The 26,488-nt window shown below is 40.9% G+C and overlaps 1 protein-coding gene across 11 annotated transcripts in view; it reads left to right on the top strand.

Annotated features, from left to right (window-relative positions):
• PDE10A (phosphodiesterase 10A) overlaps nucleotides 1–26,488 on the top strand; it is a 631,241-nt gene that overhangs the window by 387,892 nt on the left and 216,861 nt on the right. The window lies entirely within an intron of this gene.

Genomic DNA, 26,488 nt, shown 5'->3' on the forward strand with positions numbered 1-26,488 from the left:
CAATATATAAATTAAACTGTATTACGTAATGTGTTACTGCCTCACTTCCTGGCCTCTACTACTATTTTAAAATATAAGTAAATTCAGAATCCTTTTTAAAAAAGAGGTAAAAGTCACTGAAGCAATTCAAGATGCTCGGGTCGAAGAGCTCTGCTTTGTACTCAGATCTGGAACGTTTTCCAATTTGTGCTGCGACCTAACTGAATACTTAACATCTCCTCTGCCCTGCTTTTCAGGAAGCCGGGCTGGACGCTCGCCATCATCTGCTGGGGCCGTCCCAGGAGTTAGGAGTATTCCCCTGCTATGCGCTGTGTTCTCTCGGAGTCACACACAGATTTCCTCTAGCATTGTTGTCATTGTGCCACTCTGCATTTCGGTGCTAATATTGGGGAAAGTAGAGCTGTTCTTTCCTGAGTTTGTGCTTCCATTAAACAGTTTTTTTTAATCCTTTTAACAAATTTGACAACTCGTGGCAGTTGTACTTTTTGCTAAACTGGTTAAAGATTTCATAGTTTTTAGAACTATATTGTGTTCCTTTTAATTGGATTAATAATAAATGTAATCCAAGTTTCAAACGTACACCAACTTTTTTTTATTGTCTCCTAACAAAGACATCACAAATGTAGTAGCTTAAAACAGTAGCCATTTACCGGGTCACAATTCTGTAGACCAACATCTGGCGTTGTATGTTGTTTTTTCTATCCCAAGAAGGAAATCAGAGTGTTGCTCCCCCTCTTCATGGAGGAACGACACTAAACCCTGCCTAGGCTTCATATCCGAGTCACGGCACCATTATGTCGCTCCCCCTCTTCGTGGAGGAGCAACACAGGACCCTGCGCTGTTCTTTCGTCTGCTCGGCCCTCCCCGGGTTTGCTGCTGGTTCTTCCCGGGTTGGCTACTATCCCTTCCACCTCCGTGGAAGGGCGGTTCCCCCTAGCCACTTTCCCCACTTCCGCAGGGGAGTGGCACACCGCCGGCCGGCTCTCTCGGGGGCTGCACAGATGTTCCTTCAGATAGATGTTCCTCTTAGATGTTCCTGGTGCATGTTGTCTCTCTCCTCCTTTATAGTCCTCTTCCACCAATCCCAACGCTGCTACCCACATGCCGAGTACGCTGCTCTCCTCCAATCAGGAGCAGGTCCTACAGTTTATTGGTTGAACTGGAGGCAGCTGTGCGGAAGCTGTTTCTCCCTTCTCAGCACCATATTGTGGGAGAGCAGATGCATAGAATAAGTCTTAATTCCAGTAACTTAGTCTAGTCCGGGTTGCTCCCCACATCAGAGTGTTGGCCATACTCAATTCTGACCAGCAGGCTCTGGAGAAAGTTGCATTTCAGAAGTCACATTTGCCAGTGGAAGCACTCAGTTCTTTGTCGCTGTGGGACTCGGGGGGGACATCTGTAGCCATGCCCAGGAGAACATGGCTCTCTATCTTCACATCAGCCATGGCTCTTGAAGTGTTTCTTGTGCTTTGAATTTTGGGCTACGTCTGCCACCAGCAGGATGAAACTGTTCTTAAAGGACTTGTGTAGTTAGGCCAGGCTCAGTTGCATGATCTCCCTGGTTTAAGACCAATCAGCAGTGTAGCATGTCCCTGCATGAGAGTAAGATCCAGGTTGTCAGCCCTGTGGTACAGAAGCTTAAGCAACCACCTGTGATGCTAGCATCCCATATGAGCGCTGGTTCGAGTCCTGGCTTTTCCACTTGTGACCCAGCTCCTTGCTAATGCACCTGGGAAGGCAGTAGAGGACGGCCCAGGTGCTCAGGGAATCTAATGGAGTTGGAGGCTACTTGGCTTTGGCCTGGCCCAATTCCAGGCAATGCAGCCATTTAAGGAGTGAACCAGTGAATAGAAGATCTCTTTCTCTCTCTGTCCCTCCCTCCTCTCTCTCTGTAACTCTGCCTTTCAATTTAACAAAATAAATCACTTTTTAAAAAGAGTGAAATCCATTCTTTTCATGGTCCTGAGGATTATGCAGGCTGTAGACATTGGGACAGTCTTAGAGGCAGTCTAAAATTTTTGCTACCCACGGGAGGCTATATTATAAATTACTAAGTGTGTAGTTTTGATTTTTAAATTTTATAAAGGGAGGATTGATTAAAGGGTGTACTAGATTGAAGTTATCTAGAATGACTTAAAAATCTTTTTGACCACAATAAATAATTTTCTGTTACTATTTTTTTAAGGTTTATTTACATATTTGAAAGAGTTACACAGAGAGAGAGAGAGGCAGAGAGAGAGAGAGGTCTTCCATCCAATGGTTCATTTCCCAATTGGCCACAGTGGCCGGAGCTGCACCAGTCCGAAGCCAGGAGCCAGGAGCTTCCTCCAGGTCTCCCACGCGGGTGCAGCAGCCCAAGCACTTGGGCCATCTTCCACTGCTATCCCAGGCCATAGCAGAGAGCTGGATCAGAAGAGGAGCAGCCAGGATAGAACCGGCGCCCATATGGAAAGCCAGCACTGCAGGCCAGGGTGCTAACCTGCTGCGCCACAACACCGGCCCCGTGTTATTATCATTATTATTATTTGTATTTTATACTTTTTTACTTAATAAATGTGAATTTACAAAGTGCAACTTTTGTATTGTTGTGGCTCCCCCCCACCTCCCTCCCTCCCGTGGCCCTCCCCTCTCCCACTCCCTCTCCCATCCCGCCCTTCATCGAGTTTCATTTTCAATCACCTTCATACACAGAACATCAACTTAGTATACACTAAGCAAGGATTTCAACAGGCTGCACTCACACAACCGCACAAGGTATAGGGTATTGTTCGACTAGTAGTGTTGTCTTTAAGTTTCATAGTAAAACACATTAAGGACAGAGATCCCACGTGGGGAGAATGTACCCAGTGACTCCCGTTGTTGATTTCCATGTTATTATTTTTAATAAGAATGCAGAACAAAGATGGAGTGAACAGTTTTTTTTTTTTTTTGCAATATGCAATATGATACTTCTTGGAAATAGAATCCATGTGCAACTGTTTTCACTATGGATTACTCCCAGGTACTCCTCCTTAACCCTTATTTTCTTTCTAGCAGCAGATTTATATTTCCTACAGAACTGAAGTCTCTTTGTAGATGTCCTATGTCTGTAAGCAGATCTAACTAAAACCAGTTTCTTTTGCAGAAATCCTCTCTGTTGCTATATTTTTTATCATGTCTGGAATCAATGTCTGGTCAGTTTCTCAAGATAGAAACCTCAGAGTCTGCTTTGACATACCTTACTGCTTCATTGTCTTTTCTTTCTTTTTTTTTTTTTTAAGAGATACCTTTTTATAAAGATTTATTTATGTATTTATTTATTTGAAAGGCAGAGAGTTACAGAGAGGAGGAGAGACAGAGATCGATCTTCTAGCCACTGGTTCACTCCCCAGATGGCCGCAGCTGCTGGAGCTGGGCTGATCTGAAGGCAGCAGCCAGGAGGTTCCTCTGGTTCTCCCATGTCAGTGCCGGGGCCCAAGTACCCTGGCCATCCTCTGCTGCTTTCCCGGGCTCACTGGCAGGGAGCTGGATTGGAATTAGAGCATCTGGGACTTAAAACTGGCACCCATAATGGATGCCAGTGCGGCAAGTGGCGGCTTTACCCACTGTGCCACAGTGCTGACCCCTTCATTGTCTTTGCCACCAGTTCCCGTTGGCTAGGCTTAGCCAGTGTTAAAGAGAATTAAAAGACTAAGGTTATTGATACTGTTTGTTATGTATTGTGTGTGTATCAGTTATGCTGGGCATGGGTCACTGATATCTGTCCATTTGATTATTGTTCATAGCTCTTGCCTATATTCCTGATGAACTATGGCCTTGTTACTTCTTGAACTCTTTATTTAGTAGAACATTAAGCCTTTAACTATAATGTAAGTTGAAAATATGTTATCTCAAAAAGAAAAGAAAAAGAAACCATCCCAACTAAAGAACCACTTGAACTCTGTTGCCATCATCTGAAAAATGGAACTTTATTCCTCCAGCTGTCTTCAAGATGAAAACCTCAGCTTTTCCTGGATTACTTCTACCTTCACCCTTGGCTGCTTAGTCCTCTCCTGTTTTTAGCCACCTGGATTCATTTCTTTGTGCAGGAAAGGCTCTCAAATGCACTTATAAAGTTTCCTCTGCACTCAGGGCTTTTGCCTTCTACTAGCCTTTGACTGCACATCTCTCTGGCTGTAACTGACTGGCTGAGGCAACCATGTGTACCATGTACCCTGCCATGCAGTCCAGCCTACAGGTTCTCCCTCTGTGCGCCCTGCTGGGTACTGTAGCCTGGAGGATGTCTCTAGTGCCCCACTCCTGGTCCAGCTCCCCCTCTGTGCGCCCTGCTGGTTACTGTAGGCTGGGGGATGTCTCTAGTGCCCCACTCTTAGTCCAGCTCCCCCTGTGTGTGCCCTGCTGGTTACTGTAGCCTGGGGGATGTCTCTAGTGTCCCACTCCTAGTCCAGCCTGCAGGTTCTCCCCCTGTGTGCCCTGCTGGGTACTGTAGGCTGGGGGATGTCTCTAGTGCCCTACTCCTTGTCCAGCTCCCCCTCTGTGCGCCCTGCTGGTTACTGTAGCCTGGGGGATGTCTCTAGTGCCCCACTCCTAGTCCAGCTCCCCCTCTGTGCGCCCTGCTGGGTACTGTAGCCTGGGGGATGTCTCTAGTGTCCCACTTCTAGTCCAGCCTGCAGGTTCTCCCCCTGTGTGCCCTGCTGGGTACTGTAGGCTGGGGGATGTCTCTAGTGCCCCACTCCTTGTCCAGCTCCCCCTGTGCGCCCTGCTGGGTACTGTAGGCTGGGGGATGTCTCTAGTGCCCCACTCCTAGTCCAGCCTGCAGGGTCTCCCCCTGTGCGCCCTGCTGGGTACTGTAGCCTGGAGGATGTCTCTAGTGCCCCACTCCTAGTCCAGCCTGCAGGGTCTCCCTCTGTGTGCCCTGCTGGGTACTACACCCTGGAGGATGTCTCTAGTGCCCCACTCCTAGTCCAGCCTGCAGGGTCTCCCTCTGTGTGCGCCTGCTGGGTACTGTAGCCTGGAGATGTCTCTAGAACCCCACAGCCTGTAGGTTCTCCCTTTAGACTTGCTTTAATTTCCTTGAAGTACACACTGAGGTACGCTGTTTGTCAATGTGATTGTTAGCTGGATGATTTTTTGATATGATAATTTTCAGTTTCAGTACTCCTGGATATATCTAAACCTTATTCTGAAATGCACGTACATGAAATGTTCTTGCATATAGGTAGATGGAAGATTTGTAAAGTCATTTCACATTTAAATAGTAGTACAGTCTTTTGTATTCAAAAACCCTTTCTTTAACAATCATAGATCTTTGTGGTTCTTCATACAAAATTGCTCATTGTCACGAAGGTAGATGGTATGGGTATAACTGTTGGGTAATGATGTGTTCAGATATTTGTATATATCCTAGGCCTGCTGAGTTAGTATTATTGGGGCCATTGTCGTTTCATGAAAAATAAGGCTTACGGGGTTGACTTTCTGAAGGAAAACAGCCTGTATTTGTGTATCTGGTGACTCAGGGCCCTGAGCCTCCTCAGATGTTACAGTAGGTTTGGTACTACATGAAGCTAGAGGTGGGAGTACTGAATTGTTCACAGGATGTACCCTGCACCTGAATGTCTGTCTCCATTTCAGACTCCTCTGTGGAGATAAGGCTTTCTGAGTTACAAAAGGGTAAATTTTCTGGGTTTCAGATTACTCTTAATGGCTTTACTTGGAAATTGTTGTTTTCTTCTTTAGCTTTTCACTCTGAGCAGCTCAAGCTTGTAGTTCGATTTCTCAGTGAAAGAAACTCTTGTTGTCCTCATCCAGGTTAAAGCCTGCAATTAATTTCATCTTGGTTAGAAATACAGTGTGCAGTTTATCTTCTGATAAGGACAAATTATAAACACTGGAAACAATGTCTTCTTTGTAGGTCCTTGAGCTGTTAATTTACTTGAAATAGGTAATCAATTATATAGGTCAGAATTCTGGCAGTGTATTAAACTGAGGTTCATTAAGGGGCTGTTTTCTAGGTTATAGGCAGGTCACCTTTCAATGGGAATATACTAGAGTAGAGAGCAACTACTGAGGTGATACATGAGAGGCAAAGGTAATTACAGGAAGTTGTTTACTTTTACCTGGCTCTTTGTTTTCCCTTCATGATCACAATAATTATATTAGTGTCTTTGCAGTTTCAAAAAATCTGAAGAAGCATCTCATCTCTTTGATTCTGTAAAAATTTAGAATCTTTTTTTTTAAAAAAAGATTATTTATTTGAAAGGCAGAGTTACAGAGAGAGAGGGAGAGACAAAGACAGAGATCTTCCATCTGCTGTTTCACTCCCCAAATGGCATCAACAGCTGGGACTGGCCAGGCTGAAGCCAGGAGCCGGGAACTGCATCCAGGTCTCCCACATGGGCAGCGGGGACTCAAGTGTTTGAGCCATCTTACTGCTTTCCCCCATGCATTAGTAGGGTACTGGATCCAAAGTGGAGCATCTGGGACTCAAACCAGCACTTTTATGGAATACTACCATTGCAGGTGGCAGCTTAACCTGCTGTGCCACAATGCCAGCCCCTTTAAAGACATTTTAATAAGAGTGAAGACTGTTTATATTTAGTCATGTGATAGCCTCCATTCATTTCATGCAGTGGACTTTGACGTTTTAAATAAAGGCAAAAATAGGCTGGCGCCGTGACTCACTTGGCTAATCCTCCACCTGCGGCACTGGCAACCTGGGTTCTGGTCCCGGTTGGGGCGCCGGGTACTAGTCCCAGTTGCTCCTCTTCCAGTCCAGTTCTCTGTTGTGGCCCGGGAGGGCAGTGGAGGATGACCCAAGTGCTTGGGTCCCTGCACCCTCATAGGAGACCGGGAGGAAGCACCTGGCTCCTGGCTTTGAATCAGCACAGTGCCGGCTGTAGTGGACATTAGGGGAGTGAACCAACGGAAGGAAGACCTTTCTGTCTCTCTCTCACTGTCTATAACTCTCTCTCTCTCTCTGTCTAACTCTGCCTGTCAAAAAAAAAAAAAGCCAAAAATAAACTAAATTTAGAGCCTTTTCCTTCCCTTGTTTGATAAGTGATTATAAGAACTGCTTTAAATATCCTTTTGTTTAGAACTTTTATATAAAGGATGAGATGCTATACTAGGGAAATATTTACAGAATTAGTGGGAGTTATTGGGTGTTAAAATTAATAAAGTATACTTGACATATAAAGATCCTAATTTGTCAGAAAACTTGATACAGTTCTTTAAACTCTTCAGAGAAGGTCGAAGTCAAAGAAAGAAAGGAGTCTGATGTATACTCGGGCAGGAATAGAACTTAGGCCAGGGCAGCAGGCTACCAGTGAGTATTTGGGCGCTTGCTTGAGGACTTGGATTGCTGCTGGGCACATCTGAGATGCTGAGTACTGGCACCATTTCCAGCAAACACTTGCATACCGCCCCCTTCCCAGCCTGCTGTGGAATCACGTAAGACAGAACTGCTCACTGATTCACTTACTTAATGATGGTGGTTCCCGTGTTGGAACTGTGTCCCTACAATTACCCTTAAGTCTGCTGGTTCATTAGAAAGATTCACAGGACTTGGTTTAGAGTTATACTCGTAGCTAAGATTATTACAGCACAAGTATATAAGGCACAATCAGCAAAGGGAAAAGTACACAAGCCGAAGTCCAGAAGAAGCCTGCTGCAAGGTGCTGGGAGCCCTCCTGCTGCAGCCCAGGACGCGCTTAGTTCTCCTGCAGTGACCTGCAACCTTGCACGTGCAGTGCTCAGTACCAGGGAACCGTGGTGGAGTCAAGCACATACCACACTGGGGACTGATTGTGCAGGCACCCTCTGCCTGGCACATCCCAAAATTTCAGACTTACAGAAAAAAAACAGGTGTTCCACATAACCTCCACTGCCTGCCCTTTGCTAACTATTGACTGAGAACAGTCCCAGAGCCAAGATCCCAGATGCCAGTCAGGGACTGACCTTCCAAGCTCCCTTTTCAAGGAGAGCACTCAACAGGTCTGTGGTGTTAACTCTTCTTGCACAAAGCCAGCCACCGTGCTGTGTGCAGAATGAAACAGCTCCTGTGCTGCCTTGATGGGGCTGATAGTGGGGTTGGAGAGGTGGATGTTTACCAAGTGCCTGCTGAATACATGGGGGATTGCAGCTCATCATGAGTGACCTGAGTGAGCAGGGCATGGTGAAAGGATGGTGCAGCAAGGCAGAGGTGGACTGTGTGGCTATGAGCATCCTGGGAGACTCGCTTTTACGTTCCCTGAACGTCTGTCTCAGCTAGTGACGAGTGGACGATGCCATGAATGGGGAATGGACTCAGCACGTCGGAAGGGAGAAATGAAAGCAGCGTGGGGGAAAGTGGGGTCATTTCCACTGCCCACCCCCTTCCATCTCCAAGCAGGTTTATTTTTAGGACTAGCCACATGGTTCTGGGGGAGTTTCTGCCATAGAGATTCCTTTTTCCCTCATTATCAAAGCCCGAGATTTAATAGTCAGGTTTTTCAGTAGATAATTTAAAGTAAAATGTAGTTTCAACTTGGACGTAACACTGACCAATGGCAGTCCATTAAGGTGTAGTAAGTTTATGCAGGAGAATGTATGGACTCTTTAAACAAGAGGCAGTTTGGCTTTAAGAGGTGAACTCTTGGGCTTCTGTCTTTGTTCTGACCTTAATTATTGCTTCTGTAGCCAAGAGAAAATCCAGATAGTTAACTTCTCTAGGCTTCATTATAATTCATTTATTCATCAAATATTTACTGAGCATTTACCATTTGCTAGGCACATAATGTTCTGAGACCTTCAACAGCGTTGACACATGTAATGTGCATAGCACAGTGTCTTCTGTGTGGAAAACTCGGGGAAGGTTCACTGTCACTCCCAAATGCTGTTAGCTGTTGTTTTTCCTTTCTACTAGGGAAGGAGGTTAAAGGGTTGGAGGTAGATGTAAGGCAGGTAAATTTACTGTACACATCTGCACATGCTCAGGTTGGTGGCAGTATTGCTCTTAGTCAGTGTGGCAGTCCAGCTTTGTTTCATATGACACAGGTACTTTCAACCTGATGCATTTAACCTTCATATGTTAAAATGATGCGTTGATATTGAAACATATATTAAGAAAATCCTCCAAAATATATTTTGGAACTTTCTTTTAAAACTAGCAAGAATTTCTGATGTGAGTTTGTGTATACCTGAGTCTCAGGTACTGGAAGACGAGATGATGTCTCAGCCTGGGAATCCCTCTCCCGCGATTGGACTTTCCTCTCACGGAGCCTCTGCCCTGTCTCCTGCAGTGGCTCCTCCAGTTAGAGCAGCTTCTTTCCTTAAACACTTTGCTTAAAGTTGGGAGACTGTCTGCCTTCTAAACTGCTTATTGAAACTTTCCTCCTGGGTTAATACATGGAAAAGCAAAAACAAATAAACCAAAATCTGTTCAGCTGTTTCTCTGCATAGCACTCAGAATTAGCAGCAATAGTGCCCACACGAATCTCGTGTTCTGCAGTGAACCATTTGTGTTCATTCACCCACTGCTCACGTGACGTGTGTCTCAGCATTGCTGCTCCGGGGAGTTCAAGCTGTTCTTTGAGAGTTGAGCAGTTCCAGTACAGTACTTGAGAACATGGATGGTATCCCCCCCCCCCCCCAATCTGTCTTACTCTGGGACTAAGACTTTAAGAAGCTCCAGATGATTTTCCTTATGGCTCACATCTGGATGAAACACTGAGGAAATCAGAAAATTGAGACATTCATTGGACAAACTCAGGGAAAAGATTTTCGGTTACATATACCTAAAATTTTTAAGAATAGCGTTTATGTTGTGGCTGAGATTAGTTACAGTGAGATAAAAGGAAATCAGTCCCTCTCCCCTTTTCTGTGATAGTGGAGGGGCAGGGGCTTGGTAAGAACCCCTCCTTTGGAGGACAGAGTTCCTCGAGGCCAAGAAGAACTGGGTTAGGATAATGTAAGGTGGACTGTGACGGGGAAGTTTAGGAAGCAGAACTCAGTTGTCTGGGAGACAAGGCACCATGAAAGCAGAGGGAGGCTGAACTGAACTCTTGATGTTTTCAGCTGGTTCTTTTAAAAGTCATAGAGACACCAGATTGTGCTTTCTTCCATTTAAGATGACAGAATTAGTACTTGAAAAATAATGCCTTTTTTCTGTCTTTAACAATAACTCTTTTGGTACCTGTGATTAGTAATTTAAAATTATTCTCAGGGGGAGAAAGCAGTTCCTTATCATCTTATTTGAAAGTGATTTTAAAAGAAGTAATTTTCATGGATATTAAGGTGCTAAGCCTTCAGAAGTAAGTGCTTAAGCATATAGATAACCTTTTTCAGAATAATGTTATAAGAAAGACATATTTAAAGATATATCTGAAATGAAGCCTAATTTGCATCCAGTGGGTGACGTAATTGCAGAGAGAGAACAATTCCGGGTGACTTGAAAGAGCAGTGATGTGCACACCTGTGGTGGGATATTTCCTAAAGGACAAGCATACCCCATATGCTTACAGGGCTCATATTATATGGTGCGATAGACAAATGAGTAATTCTGTGACCTGATTCCTTCAGTTTCTAAATTTGAAGTGCCACTGCCCACTAAAAGAAACCACAGATCCTGAGGAAAAATGTCCGAATCCAGACAGATGTGGGGCACAAAATGAACAGGATGCACCCGAAATATCCTCTCCTAGCAGGTGGGAAGGAGGCTTTAAGGGAGTACTAGGTTCTTGTCAGAATGTCCTAGACCCAGCTTAAAGAGATTCTTCCCACTGGTTGGAAGATGGGGCAGTTTGAGCACCAGTGAGAATGATAGTTATAGTGGAGGAAACAGATCAACACGTGCCAGTCTAAAATTTCAAAAGAATGCTAGTGTTTTAGTTGCTTCTGCCGGGGAGAATGTTACCATAACCATGCATTAATCTGAAAACTGGTGAGGGGCAGGTGTTGGACTTGGTAGTTAAGACATTGGATACCCACATTTCATATCTGAGCAACTGGGTTCAAGTCCTTCCTGCTAATGCAGACACTGGCAAGGGAGGTGTTGGTTCAGATAGTTCAGTTGTGCCGCTCATTTAGAAATGTAGATTTAAGTGCCTGGCCCAATCTTGACTGTTCCAGACATCTGGGGGAGTAAACCAGGGAGTAAGAGCTTTCTCGCTCTGTCTTTCAAATTCAAAAACAAAATGATAACTTATACAAAAGAAGAACAAATTATGAATTTGTCCTGTATTATCTGAATTGACCCACTGAGTAATCAAACAGTAGATGAGGTAAAGTTTCTATTTAAATTATTCCAGAAAATAAATGAACACAGTGTAATAGACTGAGGAAATCACCATTGTCAAGCCCTAAAGAATTAGTTGAGTCACTGGGGCCGCTAACATCACAAAAAGAGAGACAGCCAGATGGCTTGAACTGTGACAGCAGAACGCATAGCTGTTACAGGGTCACTCAGCTATAAGACTGAACCCCCATCTCTGCAGGCTGGGGATGCAGGGGGAACATGTGAAATAATACCACGGGAATAAAGTAAGAAAAATCCAGACTGAAATAAACCCTGGGACCAAAGACATATTTTCTCCAAGAAACAATCAAGAAAACACAAGAGATGAAGGGGGAGCATACAGATAAGAGGAATTAAATATAACAGACAATAAATCAAATAACCCAGCTGAGGTGAGTGTTGTTCTGCAACAGGCTAAGCCACTGCCTGCAGTATCAGCACTGGTTCAAGTCTCGGCTGCTCCACTCCCAATCCAGCACCCTCCTAGTACTCCTGAGGAAGCAATAGAGGATGGCCCCAGTACCTGTAACATTCGGCAATAATTTCTCTGCCACCCACACAAGAGACCCAGATGGAGCTTCAGGCTCCTGGCTTTGGCCTGGCCCTGTGCTGGTTATTTTGACCATTTGGAGAGTGAACCCATGGATAGAAGTTTTCTCTTTCTCTATCTATCTCTTACTTTCAATAAATAAATAAATATTTAAAAATAACCCAGCTACTTTTTACAAGTAGGTCTTTCTTGATCCTGATTCAGAATAACAGCCTGTAAAAATATTGGGAAAAGGGGAGATCTAAGATGGCTGCATAGTGAGGAGACACATTGACCTTAGCTGCAGAAAGATGCCAAAATATCAGGGGAAGGACCACGCTCCTAGGGAACTGCCTGAGAGAAATTGCCAGTGGAGAAGAGGCAGACAGATAGACTCCACAGGGCAGTGAGGAAGGAGGGTGGGCACGCTGCCACAGCTGGCAGCGTCCCAGCTGGGAACACCATCTTCCCCAACAAGGTAGAAGAAGTTGCTGTGGTGTCCGAGCTGTAGTGCCCTACTGCCTGCAGCCTTAACGGCAGAATTCCACAGTCACTCACACACTTCAAGTCCAGCCTGTGCAGCTGACTGTGGTCTGATCAACTACTCTACTCCGAAAAGGGAGGCTGTGTTGTCTGACCCCTAGAAGTGCCAGACTCAACTGGCTCTGGTAGAGTCGTGGGTGGAATGTGTTCCAATTCAGTAGACAGTGAGCAGTCATGCTGTTGCCACAAGCGAGCAGAGCCAGAGTCAGGGCAACTGAGAGGGTGGAGAGCAGATGCCCTGCCTCCTGCGACTGTGGGAGTTCTGGGCGTCAGCCCTGCAGCTGCACTCAATCACGCTGTGTGATTGGAAGGCTTTCCTCAGCTTTGTGGTGACAGAACCAGCAGTATCCCATAACAGAGTGGAGCTGAACTAACCAAGTTTCCTCTGCACTTCCTGACTCGAGGTGCGCAGATCCCTGAGCAAGAGCTCCAGCAGCACCTTTGCACACTGTGTGAGGACTGAGGGCAGTTCCAGCTGTACCATGCAGAGTGGGGACTGTTTGGGATCACAGTCTGGAGCAATTACCCGTAGTATCTGAAGTGCTCTATCTGCATTGCCCTGTTTTAATCAGGTGGCTACCAACATCCCCATCACGTGGTCCCACCTGGGAGATGTGAGTAATGACTACTGTACCCTGCAACACCAGGGCTGTGACATTCAGCACTAATTTCCTCAAACCCCTGGATCCTACCCAGGGGGACTTAGGGAAGGAAGTGCTAGCATACCACCTCTCCAGACCCATTGTGACTCCCCTACAGAACTCTGCAAGGTTCAATTCATATCCCCCAGTCCTGGGTCTAGGGCCTTTGGATCCATAAACTCTAATACCAGTTGGACTATTCCAACAGGACCTGTTGAAGATCCTATCCACATCACAAAGTCCTTGAGCCATAGCTATTGGTGCATCATGCAGGCTTGGCAGTGGGATCTTTGTATCCATCAGTACTGAGAACAAGCCCCGGGCTTTCAGAATTCCTAGTGTAACTGACAACCAGCTCTCTGAGGACTGAAAATACATACCGTATGAAGCACATATTAACCTCAGAGTCACACTTCTACCCCATGAGCTGCTGAAGACTACACTGTGTCACTCACAGACATAGCTGACATTGATAAAAATCAATACAGATCACTCAGAAGTTACACTTTGGAGCTCACGTTGAACCAAAGCCAAAGCAAGAAGCCAAGTGATGTCTTGCATTCAATATAAACAATAAACTCTTTTCCAATAAGATGTTTTCCATGAAGAAGGTGTGATTATTACATTTGCAAGGTGTCAAGATAGGGACATAGGAAACATGAAGAAGCGAGGTAACATGACACCTCCAAAGGAACACAGTAGTTTCGCAGAAAGAGATCTTGATCCGAAGTAAATCTATGAAATGTCATAATAGAATTTAAAGTGATGATTACAGGGAAACTCATTGTGATGTGAGAGAATACAGATGGATAGCTTAGGGAATGAGTAAAACAATGGGTGACTTGAATGTGAAATTCACTGAAGATATAGAAATCATTAAGAAGAACCAAATAGCAGTTTTGAAAGTCAAAGCTTCCCAAGTCTTAAGAAACATGGACATCCTAATACAGAAAGCTTAAAGAATCCAAACCAAATACAACCACAAACGATTTTTTCTAAGACATATTGCAGTAAAATTGTCAAAATTTAAGGAAAAGAGAGAATGCTAAAAACATTGTGAGCGAAGTGTCACATTACATAAAAAGGAAAACAAGTTAGACTAACATCAGACTTGTCAGAAATTTACAGGGTAGAAGAGAGTGAGAGAGTGGGATGATGTGTTCAAGATACTAAAGAGAGAGGGAGGGAGAGATGGAGGGAGGGAGGGAGGGAGAGAAGGAGGCGGGGTGGGGGAGAGAGAGAGAGAGAGAGAGAGAGAGAGAGAGAGAAAATGTTCCAGACAAGAATGTTGTATCCAGTGAAGCTATCTTTTAGAAGTGAAGAAGTAAGGTATTTCTTTGATAAGCAAAAACTCACAGACTTGTCATCATCAAGCCGATATTGTAAGAAATTTGGAAGGGAGTCTTATGTAAAAAGTAAACGTATGGAAACATGACATTACTAGGTCCACTAACAAAGCAGATAAAATTGGTAAGTAGTCTGCACAATGACAGGTGTTAGTTTTTATCTGTCAGTACTAACCTTGAATGCAAATGGCTTATGGATTAAAAAATACCCAAGATCCAACTATCTGCTACTTAGAAATAACTCACATCACAAAGATACATATAGGCTGAATGTGAAGGGCTGGGAAAAGATATAGCAGGCAAACCAAACTCTAAATCAAACAGGAATAGCTGTACTCATGTCAGGTAAAACAGACTTTAAATCAAAATTGGTAAAAATAGACAAAGTATGACATTATATGTTGATAAAAGAATCAATTCAGCAATAAGATTTAACAACCATAAATAAATATGCACCCAAGACCACCTAGATATATATAGCAAATACTATAAGACCTAAAGGGAGACATAATTCTAAAACAGTGATAGTGGGGGATATTAACACTACATTGTACCCAATGGACCTATCATCCAGGCAGAGAATCAATGGAGATAACATTAGAGTTGAACCATACTATCGATCCCATGCACCTAACAGACATTTTATAGGACTATAGAATACACATTCTGCTCATCAGCACATGGAACATTTTCTAGGTTAGGCCATATGTTAGGCCACAAAATAAATCTTAAGTAAATTTAGAAACATTGATAGTATAACTAAATTTATAAACATTGAGAGTATACCATGTATCTTCTGAGATCACAAAGGAATAAAACTAGAATGTAACAGTGAGAACAATAGAACATTTACAGATACATGGAAATTAACATGCTACTGAATGACTGAAAGATCATTGAAGAAATTAAAAAGGAAATCAAAAAATTTCTTGAAGTAGAGGTGAAAACCTGTTCACCACAGCAAAAGCAATATTTAGATGAATGTTTGTAGCATTAAGTGTTTATAACAAATAAAAGGGAAAGGTATCAAATGACTTAATGATGCTCCTTAAGGACTTAGAAAATGAAGAATAAGCCAAACATAAAATTATCAGGAATTAAGAACTAATAAGGACCAGCGCAGAAATGATTGAAATTGAAACCAAAAAAATAAAAAGTGAAAAAACCCAAAATTAAAAAAAGAAGCTTGTGTTTTGAGAAGATAAGCAAAATAGAGCTTTAGCAAGATTTAGAAAAAAAAAACATTTCAAATGATATTAGAGTTGAAAAAGGATAAAACTAACACAACTGAGATACATGTAATCATAATAAACTACTATGTACAACTGCACACTAAAAAATTGGAAGAGAAGTGGATAAATTCTTGGACACATATAACCAGCCTAGATTGAATAAGTATCGTGTAGAAAACAGACCCGTAAGAAGCAATGAAATTGAAGCAGTAACTAAAGTCTCCTATCAAGTAAAAGTTCAGGACCTGATGGTTTTACTACTGAGTTCTGCAAAACATTTAAAGATGAATTAACTACAATGCTTTTCAAACTGTTCCAAAATACTAAACAGATGGAACTGTCTAAACTCTTTATAAGAGAGCAGCATACTATGATATCAAAATTGAACAAAGGCACAACATGAAAAGTACAGACCTATATACTTGATGAGCATAGTTGGAGAAATTCTCAGCAAAATACTAGCAAACTAAATCCAAAACCACATCAAAAAGATCATGTGTTGTGATAAATTGGGATTTATTCAGAGATGCAAGGATTGTTCAACATTCAAAAATCAATAACTGTCATAAATCCAATCAATAAAATGATGAATAAAACCGATATAGTTGTCTCAGTAGTTGCAGAGAGAGCATTTGATAAGAGTCATCATCCCTCCAGGATCAAGAGCTTCCAAAAATTATAGAAAGATGTATATATGTAGAAGAATGAAATTTGACTCCTACCCCTCACCATATAGCAATGTTAACTCAAAATGGATCAAAGACCTAAATTTAAGACTTGAGACTATAACGTTGCTGGAAATGTAGGGGGAGCACCTCAGGACATTGTTGTAGGTGATGACTTTTTGGATATGATGACCTCCACCATCTCCCCACCCGCCACCTACAGGCAGAAAAGCAAAACTAGACAAATAGGATTAGATCAATCTCAGGAGCTTCTATACATCAAAGGAAATGATCATTAAGGTGAAAAGACAGCCAACAGAATGCAAAAAATATTTACAAGCTACCTGTCTGACAAAGGATTAATATTCAGAATATATCAGCAACTCAGAAATCCTCAACAAAACCAAAATCAACCAGTTAAGAAATGGGCACTGGACCTCAATGGACAGTTCTCAAAAGAAGGAATTCAGATGACCAACAAATATATGAAAAAATGCTCAACATCACTAGCCATCAGGGAAATGCAAATCAAAACCATAAAGAGACATTTTGTCAACCCTTGTCAGGATGGTTATTATCCAGAGACAAAGAGTAACAAATGCTTGTGAGGGTGTTGAGAAAGGGGAACTCTGTGGGAATGCAAATGAATGCGGACACTGTGGAAACAGTGTGGTGATTTCCTAAAAATGTAGACAGGCCTGTCGTACGATCCGTTAATCCCACTGCTGGGTATAAACCCCTAAAACATGAACACGTGGTACCAAAGAGATGCCATGTTTATAGCATAATTGTTCACAATAGCCAAAATATGGAATCATCCATGGTGTTGATCATCAGATGAATGGATAAAGAAAATGTGTATATTTACAATAGAATATTACTCAGCTGTAGAAAATGATGAACCTCGTTGTCATGTAGATGGTTTCAGTTGGAGGACATCATGTTGAATAAAGTAAGCTGGGCACAGAAAGACAAATAATGCACGTTCTCCCTTATATACGGGAGTTAAATTAAAAAAAAAAAAAACAAGAAACAGAAGCAAAAAGAACTGTTTATGTATATGTTTTGTTGCAGATATAGTGTTTTGTCAAACTTTTAGATCTTTGTTACATTTTTAAGGATAATATGCTACTAGTAATGAACTGTACTTTTAAATTTATGTAAGTGAAATAGATATCTTTACAGTTTTTTAATTTGTGTATTTGAAAGGTAGAGTTACTGAGAGAAGGGGGGAGGGGAGAAAGAAAGAAAGAGAGAGAGAGAGGGAGGGAGAGTCTTCCATTTGCTGGTTCAGTCCTCAAATGCCCACAACAACCAGGGCTGGGCCAGGCTGATGCCAGGTGCCAGTAATTTCATTTGGGTCTCCCATGTGGGTGCAGGAGCCCAAGCATTTGGGCCTTCATCTACTGCTTTCCCAGGCCATAATACAGAGCTGGATTGGAAGTGGAGCAGCTGGGTCTCAAACCGGTGCCCCTTATGGGATGCCGGCCCTGGCCATTGCTTTTATTCCTGCTGAACTGTGGTGTTTTAATCCTTGCTTGTTGAACTCTTAATTTAGTAGAAAATTAAAGTTTTGGATATAATGTATATTAAATGTTAATAAAAAAGTGAAAAAGAATTAACAATAAACTTGAATAATACCTAACTATTTGATGGCAATAAAAAGAATAATTTATCTGTAGGTGTGATAATAGCACTTATGGTTAAAATTGTTCTTCCTTTTAGAGATAGATACGGAAATATACAATATTATTGAAATGATGTCTAAGATTTCTTCAAAAATATACGAGGGTGAATGAATGGGAATAGGGATGGGAAAAATTGGATACAAGTTAGTAATTGTTGAATTTGCTGTTGAATACATTAGATCTATAATATTTTCTCTGAGTTAAAAAAATTTAAATTTATATATGTATATCTGTGTGAACACACAATATCTGTACAAAAAAGAAAGTTGAATTTTGTGGCTTGTTGCAGCAAATCCCAAGGGGTAGCATAATTAATGTGTTGCATATTTAGAAGACTAGTATTTGAGGACACAAGAAAGTAGACTAGAGTGTTACATTTTCAAGAAGATATAATAAAAATAGGTGGTCAGAATTGCTAGTATTTTGTCATTTATATTTTCTCTCATCATATATGGAAAGCTACTGGTACTAATCGTTTCATCACCACCCTGTAGTTTACTAAAAAATATTGAAGTGGGAGAAATCGATGTGGCTTTTATCTGTCTCTCTGTCAATCGGATTCTTTAAAAGAATTACCAAGCATCAGAGTAAAGCTTTTCCTTCTCTGTCCCCAGGACTGCTTGCTGGGTTGTTAGCAATAGAGGAGTTATCTTTCCTAAAACGTTTAGCAGGCCTTGCAGTGTTCAATATTCTCTGTTGTTTATCCTCAGGTTAAATGGTAAGTCTACCCATGACATGTACCACTCTGCCTTTCAGCTTTGTTTTTGTTGAGATTATAATCCTTCATGGCAGTTTCAGTGAACACTTACATATTTCAATTAAAATTAATGAAATTAAAATTAAGGAAAAGAAAATTCATTATAGTTACTGAAACCCACTCAACTTTCCCTAACTCAGTCTGCTCACTCAGCTTACCAATACCTTTTTGCTTCTCTTTGACTCAGGACTTTAAACCAGCCCCTGTTCCTTAGCACCTTAGCCAGGTGTTAAAAAAATGGAAGACGAGAGTCAGTTTAATCAGTTAAACTCATGCAAAATGTTTTATGTAGTTTATCAGCAGAAATGTAATATCTTACATTGCATTGGTTCAAACATACATATTACCTTGGAATAGTTACGTATACTATTACATTAATTTATATGATTCATTGTGTGGGTTTGGTGATCAATTTTCATCATTGGGCTGCTCTAACATTATCTTACGCATTTCTGTTCCTGTCCTAAAATCAACCATTTCTCCAAGGATTCTTAGTTCCTTTTATTGGAGAGCAGCATTAGAAACAAGATTTGGGTACTACAAGTGCCCCGTGGTATTGAATGTTGTTTCTAGGGCCTCTCAGCTAACATAGCAAGCCAAAATATGTGTGTGTGCTAACTTGAGTCTATATGCGTATTCTGATCTATAACCATCTGCATCTATATTGAGTCATTCATGAATTCATAGTGACATCGCCAACTCTAATCCATTGCCTCACAGATCACGCTGAGCTCCTGTCATTCTGAGTTCTTACTTTCTGTACATCAGACTCTGCTGTTGAGAGATCTTGTTCCCTTTATTTAGTTTTCCAATTACAGTGTACCTGCATGGCGGTGTCAGAAGTGCTGAACTCTGCTCCCATGGGATAACAACTCTGTCAGCTAAAGTTCAGTGCTCATGCACAGGTTCTTTTGCGTTTAATCTTTCATTCTGCACTTATTAACAGGTATACAGTCAGTGCATTATGCCTCTGCCCTCTTCAGTAGGTTTTTTCCCCCCAAACATTTGAGTAGATTTAGATCCTTTTATTACATTCTACCTTCCATCCTAGGATTCCCCTAATATTCTAAGTGATTTTTTTTTTCAAAATTTGCTTATACCATGATCTGTTCATTGTGCAGTCAAGTTTTCTGAGTTTGGACAAATGCATAGTGCCATGTATTCATCATTATAGTATCATACAGATTAGTTTTATTACACTAAATATCTCTTGTCCCTCACCTGCTTAACCTTTCTCTCTTTTCTTAGAGCCCTTGGTAATTCTTCTTTCCTAAAACATTTGGTAGATATATCTAGACAATATATAACCTTTGTAGACTGTCATTTTTTATCTCAGAAAAGAGTCATGTCTATTCATTGCTTGTTAGCTAAATAATACTTAGTTGTGTGGACATATTACAGTTTGTATATGTTTGCTTATTGAAGGATAGCTTTGGATTTTGCAGATTTGAGATATTATGAATAATGCTGCCATAAACATTCATTGAGTGTAAGTCTTCGTATCAGTTGGGTAAATATCTAGCATGATTAGATGGTGTGTAATTGTTAGTCCTACAGAAACACTGTATTTGTTTTTGTCAGCAACTGCCAGTCTTCCAAAAAAACTAGAAGTTTACTTTATTATTAGAAATGAATGAGAAGTTTTATTGTTCTTCTTATTTGCCAACAATTGGTATTGTAGTTTTCTCCTCTCCTCTCCTCTCCTCTCCTCTCCTCTCCTCTCCTCTCCTCTCCTCTCCTCTCCTCTCTTTCCTCTTTTTCCTTTCTTTCCTTTCTTTTTCTCTTTCGATTTTAGCCATTCTAACTGGTGTGTAGTAGAATGACATTTGAATTTGAATTATTGTATTTTATTTTTGCTTATTTTATTTTATTTTTAGGAAAGCTTTTATTTAATGAATACAAATTTCATAGATAGGTGGTGGTTCTTCCCCCCATACCCACCCTCCTACCCCCACTCCCCTCCCAGCCCTACTCCCTTCCCACCCCCCACTCGTTCTCCCATCCCATTCTTCATTAAGATTCATTTTTAATTATCTTTATATACAGAAGACCAACTCTATATTAAGTAAAGATTTCAGCAATTTGCACCCACACAGTCAAAATATAAAGTACTGTTTGAGAACAAGTTTTACAGTTAATTCTCATAATACAACTCATTAAGAACAGAGGTCCTACATGGGAAGTAAGTGCAGAGTGACTCCTATTGTTGACTTAACAATTAACACCCTTATTTTTCACGTCAGTGATCACCCGAGGCTCTTGATATGAACTGCCAAGGCTATGAAGGCTTTTGAGTCCACAAACTCTGTCAATATTTAGACAAGCCCATAAACAAAGTGGAAGTTCTCTCCTCCCTTCAAAGAAAACTACATCTATCCTTGGTGGCCCCTTTCCACTGTAGTGTCATCCATAGAAGTCCTTCATGTGGAACATTCTTTGCCCCGTCTTGGCTTTCCATGCCTGAAATGTTCTCATGGGCTTTTCAGCCTGATCTGAATTGCCTTAAGGGCTGATTCTGAGGTCAGAATGCTGTTTAGGGCATTTGTCATTCTATGAGTCTGCTGTGTGGACTGCTTCCCATGTTGGAACTTTCTCTTCTTTTTAATTCTATCGTTATTAGCAGACACTTGGTCTTATTTATGTGATACCTTTGACACTTAATCCTATCTATATGATCAATTACACACTTAGTATGATTACTTGAACTTGTATGATGGCATTAGTACCATCCAGCTTAATGGGATTTGGAGTCCCATGGCAAGTTTGTAGCTTTACCCTTAGGGGTAATTCTGTGGGAATGTGTGCTGTACAGCTCCTCCTTCTCTTAGTCCCACTTTGATTTTTTGCAGGAATCCATTTTCAATTGACTTAATACACCTATGATTAATTCTATGTTAAGTAAGGAGTTCAACCAATGGTATTAAGTAGAGAAAAGTAATAAAAATAAAATAAAATAATAAATTATTCCTTGACAGTCAAGACAGGGGCTGTTCAGGTCATTGCTTCTCACAGTGTCAATATGACTTCTACAGGTTTCTTTTTAGGTGTTGTTAGTTATTACAGATCAGGGAGAACATACGGAATTTGCCCCTTTGGGACTGGCGTATTTCACTAAGTGTGATATTTTTAAGATTCATCTATTTTGTTTCAAATGCCTGGATTTTTTTTTTACCAATGTTTAGTATTCCATAGAGTACATATCCCATAATTTCTTTATCCAATCTTCTGTTGATGGGCATTTAGGTTGATTCCATGTCTTAGCTATTGTGAATTGAGCTGCAGTAAACATGGGTGCAGATAACTCTTTTATTTACTGATTTCATTTCCCTTGGATAAATTCCAAGCAGTGGGTTTGCTGGGTCGTGTGGTAGAGCTATATTCAGATTTCTGAGGTATCTCCAAACTGTCTTTCATAGTGGTTTTACCAATTTGCATTCCCACCAACAGTGGGTTAGTGTCCCTTTTTCCCCACATCCTCACCAGCATTTGTTGTTTGTTGATTTCTGTATGTGAGCCACTCTAACCAGGGTGAGGTGAAACCTCATTGTGGTTTTGAAATGCATTTCCCTGATGGCTAGTGATTCTGAACATTTTTTCATGTGTCTGTTGGCCGTTTGGATTTCTTCTTTTGAGAAATGTCTAAGTCCTTTGCCCATTTCTTGACTGGGTTGTTTGTTTTGTTGTTGTTGAGCTTTTTGATCACTTTATATATTCTTGTTATTAATCCTTTTTCAGTTGAATGGTTTGCAAATAATTTCTGCCATTCTGTCAGTTGCCTCTTTACTTTCATGTTTCTTTTGCTGTATAGAAGCTTCTCAATTTGATATAATTAACATTTGTTAATTTTGGCTTTTATGGCCTGTGCCTCTGGGGTCTTTTCTAGGAATTCTTTGCCTGTCTTTGCCTGTACCCGTGTCTTGCAGGGTTTCCCCAATTCTCTCTAGTAACTTGATGATATCAGGTCATGAACTTAGGTCTTTAATCCATTTTGAATGGATTTTTGTGTAAGGTGTAAGGTAATGGTCCTGCTTCATACTTTTGCATATGGAAATCCAGTTTTCCTAGCACTGATTGAATTTCTGTCTTGGTTAGTGGTCTGTTTAGGTTTTCTATGTCTTCCTGACTCAGTTTAGGTAGGTTATATGTGTCTAGGAATCTGTTCATTTCTTCTAGGTTTTCTGATGTGTTGGTGTACGGCTCTTTGTAGTAATTTCTGATGGTTCTTTTTATTTCTGTGGTGTCTGTTGTTACATTTCCTATTTTTATTTTTTATTTTTTCCTCTCTCTCTCTATCTCTCTCTATTTTTCATTTTGACTGCTTTACAAAGTCCAAATAAGAAAACTGATACGACTCTTTATAGATTATTACAGAAAAGATCTTCAGAATCAGACAAGTAATGTAGGTGACTACTATGAAGAGCACTGTGTCCTAGATTTTGATGTAGGCAAGGCCTTTATGTCATCCCATTTGGTATTTCCCAAATGTGGTTACACATTGAGTATTCAAAGGAATGAGAGAGAGAGAGAGAGAGAGAGAGAGAGAGAGAGAGAGAGAGACTGATTTTCTGACTCCTTTCTTAAACAACTGAATCTATAGTGGAAGATAGTGGAAGAAGACTACATTTCCTTTTTTAATCTCTTAGTTTTATTGATTTGGGTCTTCTTTCTCCATTTTTTGGTTAGTTGGGCCAATGGTATGTCAGTTTTGTTTGTTTTTTCAAAAAACCGGGGAAGTTCTCTGTTAGTATTTCATTGAGAAGGCCTTCTAATCCTTTCTCTGTACACCACCTGGAATTCTTAGAATCCATATGTTGGATTGTTTGATAGAATCTTGTAGATCTCCAACTGAGTTTTTCAATTTCCTAATTTCTTTTTGTGTTTGGTCTGACTGTATTATTTTCAGAAATTTGTCTTCTAGTTCTGATATTCTTTCTTCTGTCTCACTCTATTGTTAAGGCTTTCCACTTCATTTTTTATTTGGTTTATTGAATTCTTCATTTCTAGTATTTCATCTGACTTCTCTTTCATATCTCAATTTCTTGGGGACAGTTTTCATTTAGATTATAAATTTGTTTCTGATTGCTTCTAAGTAATCTGACAATTAATGATCTGAATTCCATTTCTGGCATATCCTCAATCTCTTCTTCCCCTTCGATTATTGAAGAAGAGTTGTAGTGTTCCTTTGGGGGGCTCATACTGTCTTCCTTATTCTTATTAAGGTTTTTGCCTTTGTTGTTTTTTTTTTTTTTTTTTTTTTTGACAGTTCCTCTTGCTTTTCTCTTTATTATATCTTGGTGCTTTTGGTGAGATTTTCCTCTGCTATGAGCTGCTGTGTGTGTGTGTGTGTGTGCGTTGCAAGTGGTATCACGTAGCCCTGCCTCTGGGAGTCCTGCTCACTTCTCACTTCTTCATGATGGGGACCGTACAAGAGCTCTGGTGCACTAAGGCATGCCCACGGCGGGGGGCAAGCTTCACTTCTCAATCATGCGTGAGACGAGCTCTTGATTTCAATATTTAGGACTACTTCTTGTTGTACAGCTTGCATGGTGGTGGTGGGGGGGGGAAATTTCTCTGAATGTAATCCTTGTTCCAGGGTGGGAGTGTTGTGAAGTGGCCCCCACAATTGATGGCGTGTGCATGGGAGGCAAATGTGGTAGCCCCTTGCTTACATCTGTATATGTAAACCCAGAATATGGCTTTTCCCATCTAGCTGCAGGTCTGATTGTGGAGTGGGAGGGAGATGGACAGGGATGGGCCAGACCCCTCCATTTTTTCTCCTGTTCTTCCCATTTGGAACTAAAAACAGTTTGCCAGACTCCCCCGCCTGCTGCTGTCCACAGCTCCGTGGACTCTGGACCTCATGTCTCACTGGTCCTATGGGGGGTAGGGAGTGGTGGCAGTCTCCCCATTCGGCTTCGCCACCATGTCTGCACTGTGCTCTTCCACTTTTTGCTACCTCAGCATGGACCTGCTCAGTCTCTGTTGGACTCCTGGGCTTCTCTGTGCTAAGTTCTCACGGCTCTGTCACCAGCTTGTATTCCCTTTCCTTATTAACCATCTATTTTGCCCCCCCATGACTCAGAATGTCCTGTTGCTATATTGCCATCTTGGCCTCAAGTCCCAAAAGATAAATGTATTTTGATGGAAAAAAATTTGAAATCCATGGATAATTTTTTCATGAGTTTTCCATGAATTTTTAGAAGACACCTTTATTTGTTGTATCTGCATATCTGCAACTTTTATGACATGTCTGTACAAATATTTGGCTCATTTTAAACTGGGTTGTTTGTCTTATTATTGATGAATTGCAGGAGTTCTTAGCACATTTTGAATGCAGGTCTTTCATTTGATACATAATTTGGTAAGTAAGTTATGTATGATAATACAGTGAGATGAAATGAGATGAAAGAGAGGAGTGAGTCAGTTTTGACCTTATATTTTCAGGCTAGGTTTCTGGGAAGATGGAGAAGTGAATACAAAAAGAAAAATTGAGAGTGAGAATCTCTTGAAGAAGAAGTGGAAAGGAGATGACTCATTCAGTTTTGACTTAAGCTTGAATATCCAGTGACTGCATATTAAAAATATAGTAAGATTTATGTTACCAGTTTTGGTATAATCATCATGGATTGTTGAAGAGCAAGCAGAAGTATAGAGCAATTAGACAGTTTGGGTAATGACCATTTAGTGTTATGTCATGGAAATGACAGAAGAAAGTTTTAAGAAGGAACAAAGAGTTGAATACATCCCACTGTGCAGAACATAACTGAAGAGAGTGTGCAGTTTTCATTGTCTGAGTTCTTGAAGGTCAAGTATGCTATCAGGTTACTTCAACATCCTGTGCGTTTTGAGTCAAGGGACCATAACTTGCTGGGTCAGGAGCATGTTCTTCTACTTTAATGTCTCCTACTTTTAGCACCTTGCAGAATATCTCAATTTGAATTCTCTATCACTGAGGCGCTTTTGCAGGGTGAATGAAGACAGAGGGGTCTCATATTTCTTCTTTTGAACACTATTATTTTATATGACTTGTGTGTGGGTTGTATATATGATTATGCACCTGATTAGTCTGTTGTGTTTGGGGTTGTTTAATGAAATAGAATACCCAAAGCAAGGTAATTTTACATGTTCATCATGAAAGCAAGGAAAGTTCTTTGTCTGAATGTCCTGTGTAGATTCTGTGGTTACTATTAGACTATGAAAATTATTTTAGTGAAACTGGCTACATATATAAAATATTAATGAATGAATGCCATGTTTATGCTGAATTGAATATTTATTATACCACTAAATTTGCTGGCCCTGAGAAAATTAAGAATTTGTTCCAGAAGACAATAAAATATGAAAATTTAATCAATAACATTTTTGACACCTATGATGTTCTGGAGCTGCATCCTTCTGTTTGTAATATTGCTAGAGTTTTATTTGCTTTGACTATGACAACTATTAAAACTTTATAGAAATAAATATTTTGTAAGGCTTAATATACTTCACATCAGGGCACAGCATTGATTCATATGTAACCCTGATATTTTACTGCTGGAATACAGTTATGTAACATGATGTAATATCTATAATTTAATGCCACTGAAGTTCTAATTTTGCATTCATTTAAAGAAGGCTTTTATTGCAGTAAAATATTTATGACATGAAAACACTATTCTAATTGATTCGAGTGCAGAGTTCAGTGGCATTAATTATACTTATGATGCTTTGCAGTTATCTTACCACGCTACTTGTAATACTTAGCCTTCATCCCAAACAGGAACACGTTCCAGGAAACAATAATTCCTCGTTGTAATGCTCTCCAGCCCTCTCCAGCAGATTAGAGGTTATTGG

Source organism: Oryctolagus cuniculus, chromosome 5 (genome assembly GCF_964237555.1).
Source record: "Oryctolagus cuniculus chromosome 5, mOryCun1.1, whole genome shotgun sequence".
Taxonomy (NCBI): Eukaryota; Metazoa; Chordata; class Mammalia; order Lagomorpha; family Leporidae; genus Oryctolagus; species Oryctolagus cuniculus.